Raw genomic sequence first — 13,583 nt, 5'->3', positions numbered from 1 at the left:
TTGACTGCTAACCAGAAGGCTGTTGGTACAAACCCACCAGCCACTCCTTGGAAGGAAGGTTGGGCAATCTACTTCCATAGTGATACCGCCCAAGGAGGGGTTGCTATGAGTCACATCCGACTCCAGGGCACATAACAACAACAACAACAACACCTTTTGATTAGCAGTCCAATGCTGTAACCACAGCACCACCAGAGTTTCTTCATAGCAGAGAACAGTAGTACATAATTCCATGTCCATTTGTTCATATTTTTCTGCATAGATAATGTTGTAATGTCATATATTTAGGGTATTGCCATGCTACCGAAATTTTAAGCCTTTCCATCTACATCTAGGGAATATTAGCAGATACTCTCTTCCATCCCTCTTTCTGGTGCCAAAATCACAGATGGTTATTAAAATCCCCTTCCTCCCTCTTCTTCCTATCTCCTTCCCACCCTTCCTTTCTCCCTCCTTCCTTCTTTTTCCTACCCTGTCTACCTACCTTCCTGTCCTTCTTAGAAAATTTCTTGCCTTTGTGAATGAGATGCAGCAAGAGGACACTCCGTTGATGTTTCTGTAAGAGTTCTTTGGATAATATGCTGTGGACTTAATGCTTATGAATTGGTGTTCAGTTATCGAGAATGCCATCAGCAATGCTTTGTTGCTTTCTTATCAGCTACTTCCTGCTGTCAGCCTGGCACTTATTTCAATAGAAAAGGATTTGCATCAAATGTAATGCCATATTATATACAGCTAACATGGGGTTTTTAATTGTGCAAACACATGAGATTCCTGCAGTGGTAGTCATTTTGATAAAAGGATTAAATTATGAATATTTTGTCATGATTAAAGATTAGCTCAGATTTATCAGAAGTAAGCTGGTGAAATTTGCCATATATTTATCAGTCAGATGAGACTCCATTAAATTTGAGAGTGTATGAACCACAAAGTATCTGTCTCTATAAGCCTCTAGTGAATTTGAATATTTGTATTCAAATTATGCATAGTAAGGATTGTTTCTGGCCTTTCAAACCTGCTTTACCCCTCAGAATATCCCAAGACTCTGTGTTTCCAGCTTTTGGCCTTTATTGTTTATCATCTCTTATATTACAGAACAGTTAGGTAATCATTTATGCAAAATGTTTTTTATTTTTATTAAGGAATAGCAACTCGTATTTGTCAAAAAGACATTTTGAGTTGTCCCTCATGCAAAATTTTCCATAAAATAAGAATGTGAAGTACAGTTTAGAAAGTATTTATTGAATGAGTACTTTATGCCTTAAAGAGGATTAGACATTCAGGATGAGCTTAATACAAGCCTATATCTAACTGGGAAAAGACTAGGGCCTTAGGGATAACTAAAGGGCATTATAGAAGGCTTGATACAATATGGTGACTGGTATATTTGGAGTGTTTGTGAACTGTTGTGAACAATTACATAAAGACTTCACTTGTTTAATTCTGGACATATTTGATCATTTAAATAACAGTTAAAATTTAAAATACAGTAGAGATATCACGTAACAGGATGTGATTAATTGGTGAAGTAATTATATAAAAAATTACTGTCATAGGCAATGCAGAGAAAGATTGCTTCAGGTTCAGGTAGTCAAGGAAGAATTGAACACTTTTTGTCCGGCATAGTTTAAGCATTGGTGTTTTCTGTACCACTAACTTGACTGATGCTTCCTGCATATGTGTGTGTCTCACTTAAGTACATAGTGAAGAGTTGCTGCTCTGAAACGTGCATAGAGGGCACCACTGGGAGTTGGAAAACAGCAGTTTGTCAGACCAGAAACCTGAGCTCCTAATCTCTGAAAATGTTCTACTTTAGAGATCTTCGTATTAAGGAAGAAATTGTTCAAAAAGTATACCTAGATAGCAGTTTCTGAATTCAGTTCAGAGGTATTCAAAGCTTACCAGTGTGCCAGCTGTTTTAGGTGACATAGATATCATAGATTTTCTACCTAGAAAAGATTGTCTCTGTTGAGATTTTTTTGTAGAAACAAACACTGAATCTTGCATATGGAGTACAAGGTGTAGCCGAGATATGCTCAGGAGTCAGCGCTTTCTGACAACGTAGTTTTTGGCAGTTCACCCAAATTAGATCAGTGATTTCAAAACTGGATTTCCTGGGGAAGGCTTCAGGTTTTTGGGTGAGTGGAGTGTAGGGGAGGGGAAGAGTTTGTGGTGCTTCAATTCCAGGCCTGTCTCCACTTCCATTTCTAATCCACTGAATTTAAACAACAACAAAAAAAATATATATATTTTTTCAAGTAATATATCTCTATAAAGAAGTTTCTGTGCTAGAAAAATCTGGTGGTATTTGTGATGGTATATAATTTAGGGTCTGTTATATTGCTTAGCACTTGACTGCTAACCAGAAGGCTGGCGGTTCAAGCCCACCAGCCACTGCCGGGAAGGAAGATGGGGCAATCTACTTCCGTAGTGATACTGCTTCGGAAACCCAAGGAGAGGTCGCTATGAGTTGGGTACGACTCGACGGCACATAACAACAACAACATATATTGCTTAACACACACTTGCCAATAAAATTTTGAAGTGGGGAAAGGGACTAGTAGCCTCTGTTAGAACAGAATACTTAGATGAAGATTCCTGGGATGAGTTAGGTTATAATTTGACTATGAAGGTAGAATCTCCATAAGTAGATGATATGGACAATTCTTTCTGAGTTGCAAAAAAACAGTATAAAGAAAATAAAGACCCTGATTTCTCTTGGAATACCCAGATAAAACCAGATACTTAATTTTAAAAAGATTCATGGTTTTCAAAATAATTGCATAACACTTTTTTTCAGAATAAGAATTTTCACATGAAACATTACACTTTGTTGAACTTGGAGGTTCATGTATTAACTCTATTTTTTTTCTTATATTATTAAGGTGTTATTCATATTTATTTACACAAGGCATTTCTATACATTTGTTTATAAACTAAGTTGATGAGTTTACTAGCAAAATATTTTAAAAGTTGCATGAGGAAAGTATAAAAGTTTAATATAAAAGTTAATAATCAAAATTGTATATTTAGATGAAAATAAGTTTGAGACATGTGAAAGCATTCCCCAAAAATAATTAGATTCAGAATTCATTTTGGATAATGAATAACAGTGCTTTCATGCCTCTTGATTAAAAAATAAACAAAGAAGCAAACACTTAATGACCAAGAGTTATTTTCTGAAAAAAAGGGAATTTTTTTCTAAGCGAATTAAATAGTTTAACAAAGATCTCTCCTGTTTTCTCAAGTTTTGCATAAATGCAAAATAAGAATCACACCCCCAAAAGTCTTCTTAGTTCTCATAATTTGAGCTTGATTGGTACATGAAATTCTGTCAACGTTTATTCCCATACTGTTATCAAAGGAAGACGTAATTACATTATGTATCATTTAGAGAACAATTGCTTATTTATTATTTTCCATTCAGAGATTTACTATGCTAAGTGACACCCTATCATACATCTTGGAAGTTGAGGCGGATGTGTGGAAAGACCTTTATGCATAACTTTCTTGGTCATCAAAATTATATCCAAACTAAGAGAATCTTCTGTAAGGTTAATTTACAATAACAACAACAGATATCTAGTTTATTTAATTCTACTCTCCCAAACTCCTTATAGTTAGTTGCCTGTATTATTTCAAATTCTAATCCTCTGAGTAGGTAATTAACGGACCAGAAAAGCTATTTGTGGAATAGTTGAGCAGCCATAAGGGTGAAAATCTGTCTTCCCTGAATAATCTTTAAGAAGTAAATAATTACAAAAGAAAAAGATCGAGGATGACCAGTCTAAATCCGAGGATAATTAGAAAGAATCAAGTATGATAGTCGAAATACGTGGCATGTATGTACAACAATTCTCATATCATAACAAGACTAATTAAATATTTAGAAACCAAAAATCCCTTCACAATTTAAAGAAAAATAACCCATGACAAAAGGGTCTGTAACTTTGCAGATAATTAGCAAGGGTTATGGGAAGGAAAAACATCACAGATTGGCTCCAAGGTTCTGCAAGGTCATGTCTTATTACGCTATTTCTTTTATATGGTCTGGTAACAAGTTTCTTGCTAATTTAATCTAACTAGGGCATCCCATAGCGATTTCCCATTTCCCTTGTTAAAAATGTGATAGTTTCTGCAAGTGAAAACTGCAGTAGGTTAACATTTCTATAAATAATTGCACCTAATTGATAAAGGTCATAAGAATTTTTTGAATTATTAAAACAAGAGGTCTTGAAAATTTGGTCACAGGAGCGATATTTTTGAAATATTGCAAAATTTTATATTTTTTTCCCCCACTTAAATTATCTTGTTCCGTTCATTAAATAGTTAGACCTGATGACCCTGTGAATGAAATTTAGTCTCAGTGGCATGCTTTGTAAATAAATACTTCTTATTTTGCTAATAAAAGCAAGCACATTTATGTTGAATGTGCATTTCTGCAAACAAGAGATTTTGTACTGGATTAATAAGGCTCTGAGTGAGTCAAGCCTAATTTGCATTAAACTGACCCAAAGGTCCAGTAAAAACTGCAAGGAATTTCAAAGGTTTCTAACACATGGATAGTTTTTTTTTTTTTTTTTAAGCAAATCAGCATTGTGTTTCATAATGCTTATTTTATTAATTAATATGGGATATTTGAGAACGTTTTTAGTTTGTAAAGTAACTTTAAATGTTAAAGCATGTGTTCTTTGTGATTGTAATTCCAAGAATAATATTTTATTCAGATAGAAAATGATTGCAGAGGATATCACTTTTATGTTTTTCAGCTTTTCAACATACTGAAAACTAGAATGTCAGCCTTACAGATAGGAGTTTAAACAGGATTTTAATGTAAACTTTTTCTTGGCTTGTTATAGCCAAGAATTACCGATATTTACCTTTTTTTTTTTTTTTTTGGAAGGGGTTTCAATTTCTCTTACACTATTACATTTATATAGGCATATGTTTATATACTGATAGTTCAGAGAGATTGAATATTTTTGCTTATTGCTATTATTTAATCAATTGAGTTTTTCTAAGTTTTCTAAACAGTTACAAAGTTTTATTTACAGTTGAAATTTTTAAAATCGGAATTAAAATTTCAGAAATAATAATATATAAGAAATTATGTGGCACATAATGTATATATATTTTTCTTCCCACAAATTATATATCCATGCCTGTACCTATATTAAGCATATTATACCAGAGATTCTGGTAGTAACTGTATTTCAGGGATGATTTCAAAATCCTTCAAATAATACAGTGTTCTATTATGCTTAAAGAATAATATCCTAATGTGCATTAAATTCTGTGTGATAGATTGAAATCTTGTAGACTATACAAATTACTAAATAAATTATGAGAACATAGTTATGTGACAAATGGGAGCATTACTATAGAACACCTCTTTTTTGCCATATTAATTACACACCATTTAGCTTCTTAATGTTATGTTTACCTAGCAATTAGTTAGGCTCACAAATCATCATTAATAAATATTTAAAGAAAGCAGGACCTACTTCCTTAGCGCTACAGAATAGAAGTTTAGATGATAAAAGCACATCTTATTATGAAACCAAAAACAACATCAAAGGTTTGATTTAACCCAGTTTTCCTGTTTGAACTGTGAGAGATTGTAACCTCGTATCTCGGAGCATGACTTCATTTTCCTCCCCTCCCAATTCATTTGATTATTTTGCTTAGACAAATCTGTATTGGACTTACCTATTAGTGATCTAAGATCTTACATTGTGTGTATAAAAATTTGTCATAAATATGGATCCAAGAAGACAAGTGTTATTTCTAGTAGCTAGAGTTTCCTTGGACATTTGGAATTGTTACTAAAGACGTGATTTGGAAGCCAAAGCATACTCCCCCCAAACCCTTGTCCTTCAATAATCAGTTTCTTAGGTGTTTTATTATTGGCATTCATGATACAAAATTATGTCCATATTGACAGAATTATCTGACAATCACATACAGCTGGTAAAAGCAGAACTGGCTGTCTGGTGTTTAGTTAAGAGCAAATATAGCCATTCATCATAGTTTTATTCATTCAGAAACAGATTAACAACTTCTTTACTGTTTTTTTCCTTCCTTTCCATTTGTAGTAGTTTCTAAAATTTTAAACTTGTCCACTTGAAGAAAATATACTTATGAAATATAATAATTTTCATTAGGAATTAGGACCTAAGAATGAATATCATTCCTATTCTGTTAGAGAATAGATTTGTATTTGTGGTACTTTATCGTATAGATGCTCTATTCATATACGATATATTATTTACACGTGACTGTAGTTTAAACTCTTCAAAGTCAAACATATGATCTGCTTATACTTGTCCCTTTTAGAAGGAGGTCACAGTATATGATACCCTGGTGCCCTGAAAACATTTATTTCATCTCCAGAAAGTAAGCAACTTTAGGACACACGATGAGTCAGGAAAGGAACAGACAGACCACCTATGGTAATATTTTATAAATAAATTTGTAAAATAACATGTCATTAAGAGACTGGAATTGTTGAAATATTCTTCACTGAATATACATACTCAATAAAGTAGTGGGCTATTCTACAGGACAACTACACATTTCAGCAAACTTTGAATTTTTATTTTCTGCCATGATATACTGAGCTTTTCTTTTGAAAGCTAGAGTATTTGTTCAAGTCAGTAGATTTTGCATTTTTAATCTTCCTAGAATTGTGGTGAATAATGGCCCCTGGCAGGAGATAATGAAATTTTCTTAATTTATGTTTTCAAGCAGAAGCTTCAATTGAAAATGGCATCCTATGGCCTGGAGACATAGCTGTAGTGCAAGTTTCAGGGGAGCTGCAATAATAATGCAGTTCCATCGGTGACGAGAATGATAGGACAGTGAAGAAGTAATTTAAGGAAGAAAAGAGAATGTACCAAAGCTTTATTGTTGCATATCTAATGATCTGCTGAAGATCCCCAATGGTTTTTGGAGCATGACTAGAGAAACTAATGTTATCTTGCCAAAACAGAAGCCCCTGCTTAATCAGCAGAACAAGACTATTGATTAAAACACTTCTCACAATAGATTACACATGGAATCTCATCTCCATACTTTGCACTTGGTAAAGTATAATAATGAGCATAAGATAATCAAAAGAAAACTAAAAGCAATTTCTCGAGCATTGTATAATTCAAGATTAGAGTTGAGATGGAAACAAATCTGCATGAATAGTTTGTCCTGTTTTTAAAGCTGTACACAGGAAAGAAAATGCACAATACAAGGACTACTCTGGAAGTAAAAGGATATTCTGCCCCTTTAAGTTTTGCAAATCTGTGCAGTTTAAAGGATCACTCATTATTATTATTTATTTATGCTATTGCTGCTAATTCATATTTATTGAGGGGTATAATCCAGGCATTGTGCAGAGAGCTTGTTTGCATTGTTTCATTTAACCTTAACAACAAAGGTATAATAAAACTTTTTTTTCATAGATGAGAAAGTTGAAGTTGGAAAGTTTAATAATTTTTTTTTTAAGGACTAACAAATAAGGAGCTCAGGTGGTGTAGCGGTTAAGGCATTTGGTTGCTAACCAAAATTCGGTGGTGCAAACCTACCAGCTGCTGCACGGAAAATGGAGTGGTCTGCTTCCATAAAGATTTACAGCCTTAGAAACCCAGGGGAGGTCCTTGTGAGTTGGTAAATAATCATCCCTGTGATTCAAAAACCTCTGCTTTTAATTACTAATCTCAGTGAGCAAATGGTTTTGCTTTTTTCATCAGAGTTGAAAAACAAAAACTCTTTGATTTTTACACAATTTTATACTAAAGTGTGTATTGTGCTATTAAACTTCTTTTGCTTATAGTTTTGAAAAATTAAGGAAAAGCAAAATATTGATAATGTAAGTTTTTAAGATTATATTAATTATATAAGACAGTACTGTGCTAACAATAAAAAGGTACTGTTTCTTCAGAATACTTTTTAAATAGGTGTATGACAGTAATCTCTAAGTAATTTTCACATGCTAGTATTTTGGCAAAATGGTTGAAGCATACAGCTGCTAACCAAAAGGTTCGTGATTTGAACCCACCGGCCACTTCATGGTAGAAGGATGGGGCAGTCTGCTTCTTGAAAGATTTATAGCCTTGAAAATGCTGTGGGGAAATCCTGCTCTACCCTGTAGGTTTGATAGGAGTTAGAATCGACTGAGTGGCAGTGGGTTTAATTTGGTTGTATATAAATTTAGTGATTAATACACTTTTATAAAGTTACTTTTCATCAATTACACACATTTTTCTGGAGAAACTTAAGTTTTAAAATTGTTGTAGATGCCATACCGTTAACATGGAGACCTGAGAACAGGGATTACATCTGGAACATAAAATACACTGTTTGTAATACTGCCAAGCTGTTATCATCTGCTGATTGTTACAGCAGGTCCCTGGGTTTGTCACATATGTTAAGAAATTCATTAGATATTGTTACAATACTTTTCAGGTTTTCTCTTACATACTGTGTACAAACCTGCACAATGTCACTGACATTAATGTAATTTTTGCTACTAAGTGAATAAATTGGTATTTCTCTGTGTATAGGAAGAGTCAGAGTTTTTGCTTTTGCAATATTCTATTGATTCATTCCTGAATAGAATCCTCCCCTCCATTTTAGGGTAGGAAGACTTACAGGACTGTTTTTTAAAAATAATTTTTAAAATTCAGTGATTTGCTCCATTTATAGCAGCTTTATGATCTATCTATATGAAGGATTTAGAATTTATTTGGTGGTTGTGGTTGATGGGTTTTATTAGTAAAATCTAAGTGTTTTGAACATTAATTTCAGAAATAAGACTCTATGTTGATATTTGAACTTGATAATGTAAGAAAGCATTATTAGGTTTATTTTTAGTTGTATATGGAATTCTCAAGTAGAATATTATCCTCAGTGTATGATTTAGAGCAGTAAAAAATGCAAGAGAAGAAACCTTTAATACAGTAGCCAGAAAGTAGAAGCTAAAAATAATATATGGAAATACTGTAAAGGTGGTATTTTTCATAGTGTTTCTTACCAAATCATGTGAAATAATGATTAACCCTTTCTTTATACATGTTTTAAATTCAAACTTTTAAAATTTTTAGGAAATGTGATTAGAAGCCTGTGTGCTCAGGATTAAAGCAATGAGAAATCTTGAGTCTTATAATTTTTAAAGTAAGAAAAAGAATGTTAACATTTTAAGCTCTAATATGTACTTCATTTATAAATTTTACTGATCACTTAATTCTTTTCTGTGTCACTTGTAATTATTTAAATGTATGGAACAAAAGCATGTGTTGTTGTATGTTTTCATTCTTTACCAAAATGTTTAAACCTATCTTGTTTAAACTTAGTGGTTCTCAAACTTTTACATCTATCAGAATCATTTGGCGATCTTGTTAAATGCATCCTCAGAGTTTTTGTTTCTGTTGGTGTATTGTCTGCCTCGAGGGTTTGTATTTCTAAAAATTCCCAGCTGATGGTAGTGCTGCTCATCTGATGGCTACCTTTTGAGAAGCACTGCTTTAATTTATCCTTACTCATCAAGACATTATCTACAAATACTTAATAAAGGATGGTCAGTCTTTTAAAAACGAAGGTGTTTGAAATATATCTAGGCCAACCCATCCATTTTTTTATGCTGAAAAGTGTAATTGTATTTTCTTCAAAGCATAATCAGACATCCACCTATTTTGCTATGATACATTTACTTATAAAGGAATAATTTTGGGGGTTAGAAAAGAGAGAAAAAGCATGGCAGGAGTGATGCTGAGAGGTGACAGTACAAACCTTTCCTTTCTTACTCTTACAGAGTATTAAAGAATTTAAAAAATTTTTCTTGGTACTAACAACTCACATTGGGGTATTCATATACCCCTCTGTCTCCACCTTTAGTCCATCTGTTTAAAAACTTAAGGATACTTGCTTAATTTTTTGAAAAATATACATAGTCTGTATTTTTATTTCCATAATTCGATTCTCTAAAGTCGTGGATTCTTTTCATACAGGTATACAAAACTCTTGATTTCCTTTGTTGTTTGCCATTGTACTTATTTTCTTGCTAACCTTTGCTGACCAATTTTTAGCTCTAAATTGTAAGTATTCTCAAGATTAATATGCACTTCTGATGTGTTGGAAATTTTCAAATGCAAAATTAACATTTTTCAACTTTTTGGAAAGCCATGAATTCTAGAAATCAACATAATTTTATCTGTTGAAACCCCATTAATTCAATTTTTAATTTTACTTTAGATTATAGCTCTGGAATTAACACCTTTTTTTTTTTTTTTTTTTTGGTAATGTTAAAGGCAACGCTTTGTACAGTGTCATTATTAAAAGAAATAAAAGTTCTGTGGTTCTTGTAAATTATAATAATTGCTTTAGGCATTAATTGGAACTTATAATTGTGGTCAGATTACTAATGCAAAGTTGTTCAGAAAAAGTAAATGATTAGTTTTTATTTGTTTTTGTTATTACGGTGTTAGTCTTCTTTCTAAATAAAATAGAAGCAGCAAACCTTACATCCCTTGCATTATACTCCTTACAAAACATAGTGTGACATTAAAAATTATAAGTAAAAGTTATTTTAATCTTACATTAAAGTCTTATTTATTCATATGATCTTCTAGTAGAAAAAATTACTTGGGTAATCGTCAATGTATTCTTTATTTTAAATGGAACAAACAAAGAAAGACATAAATTGTCAATCCCCTTGAGTTATTTACTCCTTCACTTTAACCTAAAGTTCTTGATTCTGTTGATCCATTTCAACCTGGAGTACAAATCCCTCTTTTTCCCCATTTGTTCCTAGCTTAATGGTGTGAGAGGAGGCTTTGGTGGAAAGAGAGGGTGATGGAATATTTTAAATATATTTATTTATAAATAGAATTAAGTGTCATTTTATGGAATTTCTATAATGAATATATTTTAGATATGTTTATAAATTATTTCCAACATAACAGGGTTTTGTGTTATAAAACATATACAAATGGAGAAAATGAGAGAGATATTTAACAATAATTTCTATTGTTTTTGAGATGTTTGGGGTTGAAATGAAAATCCCAGTGTTGTTTGGTGTTGTCAGTCAATTTCAACTCTTAGTGACCTTGTAAGACAGAGTTGAACTTCCCTCTTGGGATTCATACATTTCAATCTTAAGAGAGCAGATCATCAGGGCTTTTCTTCTGCAGAGCAGCTAGTAGGTTTGAACCAACAGCCTTTCAGTCAGCAGCTGAGTTCTTCTTAAAAATTGTGGCATCGGGCCTCCTTGGAACTTCCTGTAGATATGAATAAATACAAAGAAGGAAACCTGGTTAGTACCAACCTTTAAGGTACTGGGCTGCTAACCAAATGGGTGGAGGTTCAAGCCTACCCAGGGGTACTTAGCTGTTTTCTGAAAAATCAGCTATAAGATTCATAAAGATTATTGTTCTTTTCTGACAGAAAAGGAGTCACCATGGATTGGAATTGACTCAGTAGCAATTGGTGGTGGTAGTTTTTGATGGGAGTTAGTGGTTGAGGATTCCTGAGAGATCAAGAAGCTTTAAAAAGTCTTGAACACTCTTGTTACTATAGAATTTAAGCAAGAAGAAAAACAAAACAATTATTTTTCTACATTAGTGGAAGCAGTCAATATTGACCTATTGAAAAGTCTTAAAAGCTAGCTGCTGTTTAAAATTTTAGAATGTAAAATTGGTTCTGTGATTTACATGCAAGTAATTCATTTACACTACTATGTGGAGAATAATTAGCATATTTTTAGGTGATTGAGCATAATAATAATAATACTCTGTTGCAGAAGAATGTAATATTAACCCATTTACATTATCCATGTTCTTGAAAAATTACTTTATATGATATTTTAACATGGCATAGTATATTATAAATTATAAAAATTATTGTTAGTTTGGTATTTCTGTAAACAATACTGGTTATAATTGTGTAATGCTATGACTCTCCTGTGAAGTTCAATGTGTTTGATCCTATAGAAATTTTTAGGTCTCACTGCTCTTGAAAGAAGAATGAATGTGATTTTGGGATTATAGTTGAAATGGCTTTAGGTACATGACTTAACATACCTACCCTTATTTAACACGATTCTTCTTCTACTATTTTCTGTTACTTGGAAACTGGTGTGCTTGTTCTTTCTTTATGTTGCCATTTTATCATTCAGTTACTTTATGTACATTAGACTATCTTATACAAATCGTTAAGTGATTTTTTTATAATGTTCTTGTTCTGCTTGCCTTGACTTTTTAATTTATATACTTACTAGAAAACATAATGAAAATTCTACAAATATTACACTCCATTGGATTATAATCAAATCAAATTATAAAAGAAATATTTCTTACCTTTACAAGGCTTAACATTAACAGAGGCAATACAAAAAAGACCATTTGGACAAATTCATAGAACTTTACTAAATATCATCTTGCCTGGAAATCTAAGTTAATTAGAATCATCTTGATGAATTCTGACTTGCAAAATAGGAAAATATTTCCTTATAATTAATGAAAAGTAGAACATCTAGGAATCATGTTTGTTCCATTATTTTTAGTATTGTACTTTTGGGAGTACTGATTTAGAGGAGTAGTCCCTGGGTGTTGAAAATGGTTAATGTACTTAGCTACAAATTGAAAGGGTAGAGATTCTAGTTCACCCAGAAGAGCTGCAAGGGAAAGGCCTGGCTAGCAGTTTCCAAAAAAATTAGCCATTGAAAACACTGTGGAACAGTTTTACTCTGACACACATGAGGTTGCCATGAATTGATGTTAACTCTATGGCAACTGAAAAATAATTAGAAGAATCCAGTTGCACAATTAAATCATTTGTAGTATAAGCACATTGATCTATGAAATGATAATAGTAACAAACCAGAAAACAAACTCATTGCCATCAAGTCCATTCTGATGCGTAGAGACCCCAATTGAGTTTCCATGGTGGCAAATCTTTATGGAAGTAGGTTGTTCCATCTTCCTTCCACAGAGTGGCTGGTGAGTTTGAACCACCAGCTTTCTGGTTAGCAGTCAAATGCTTTATGCAGTACACCACCAGAGGTCCCTGATAATAGTAACAACAATGTTTAAATCCAAAAAGAAAAACAAACAAAAACCTACCGTGGTCAAGTTGATTCTGACTAACAGTGACATTTTAGGACAGAGTAGAACTGCCCCATATGGTTTCCAAGGCTGTAAATCTTTACAGAAGCAGACTGCCTCGTCTTTCTCCTGCAGAGAGCTGGTGGGTTCAAACCACTCACCTTTTGGTTATCAGCCAAGCACTTTAACCACTCAGTATATGGAGATGCAGTGCCAAATGCTTGAAGTGCCTTCTCTCCTTTATGAAGACTATACCATGTTTTATTATTGTAATTTTAATTCTGAAGTATGGCAGTAAAGCATCAAATATCCTGGTGAGCTGGTAAGTCATCCCTGCTATCCCCCAGTATGTGTTGAATATATCAAAAATTCAAAATATATAGTAGAATAATAAGGAACAGTTAGCTATTTTATATTTACTTTGAGTTAAAATTTAGTGTGATTCATGATTCCAGAAGAATTATAACACAAAGGAAATAGGAGTTTTGTAAC

General features: G+C 32.7%; 1 protein-coding gene across 1 annotated transcript in view; it reads left to right on the top strand.

Annotated features, from left to right (window-relative positions):
- The window catches only part of ADGRL2 (adhesion G protein-coupled receptor L2), a 193,202-nt gene that overhangs the window by 120,879 nt on the left and 58,740 nt on the right, over positions 1-13,583 (top strand). The gene's annotated exons all lie outside the window — the stretch shown is intronic.

This window comes from Orycteropus afer, unplaced genomic scaffold (assembly GCF_000298275.1).
Source record: "Orycteropus afer afer isolate SDZICR_OR568_19922 unplaced genomic scaffold, OryAfe1.0 scaffold00189, whole genome shotgun sequence".
Taxonomy (NCBI): Eukaryota; Metazoa; Chordata; class Mammalia; order Tubulidentata; family Orycteropodidae; genus Orycteropus; species Orycteropus afer.
Note: the sequence above shows the minus strand (reverse complement) of the source record. Positions and strands in the feature narration are given on the sequence as shown.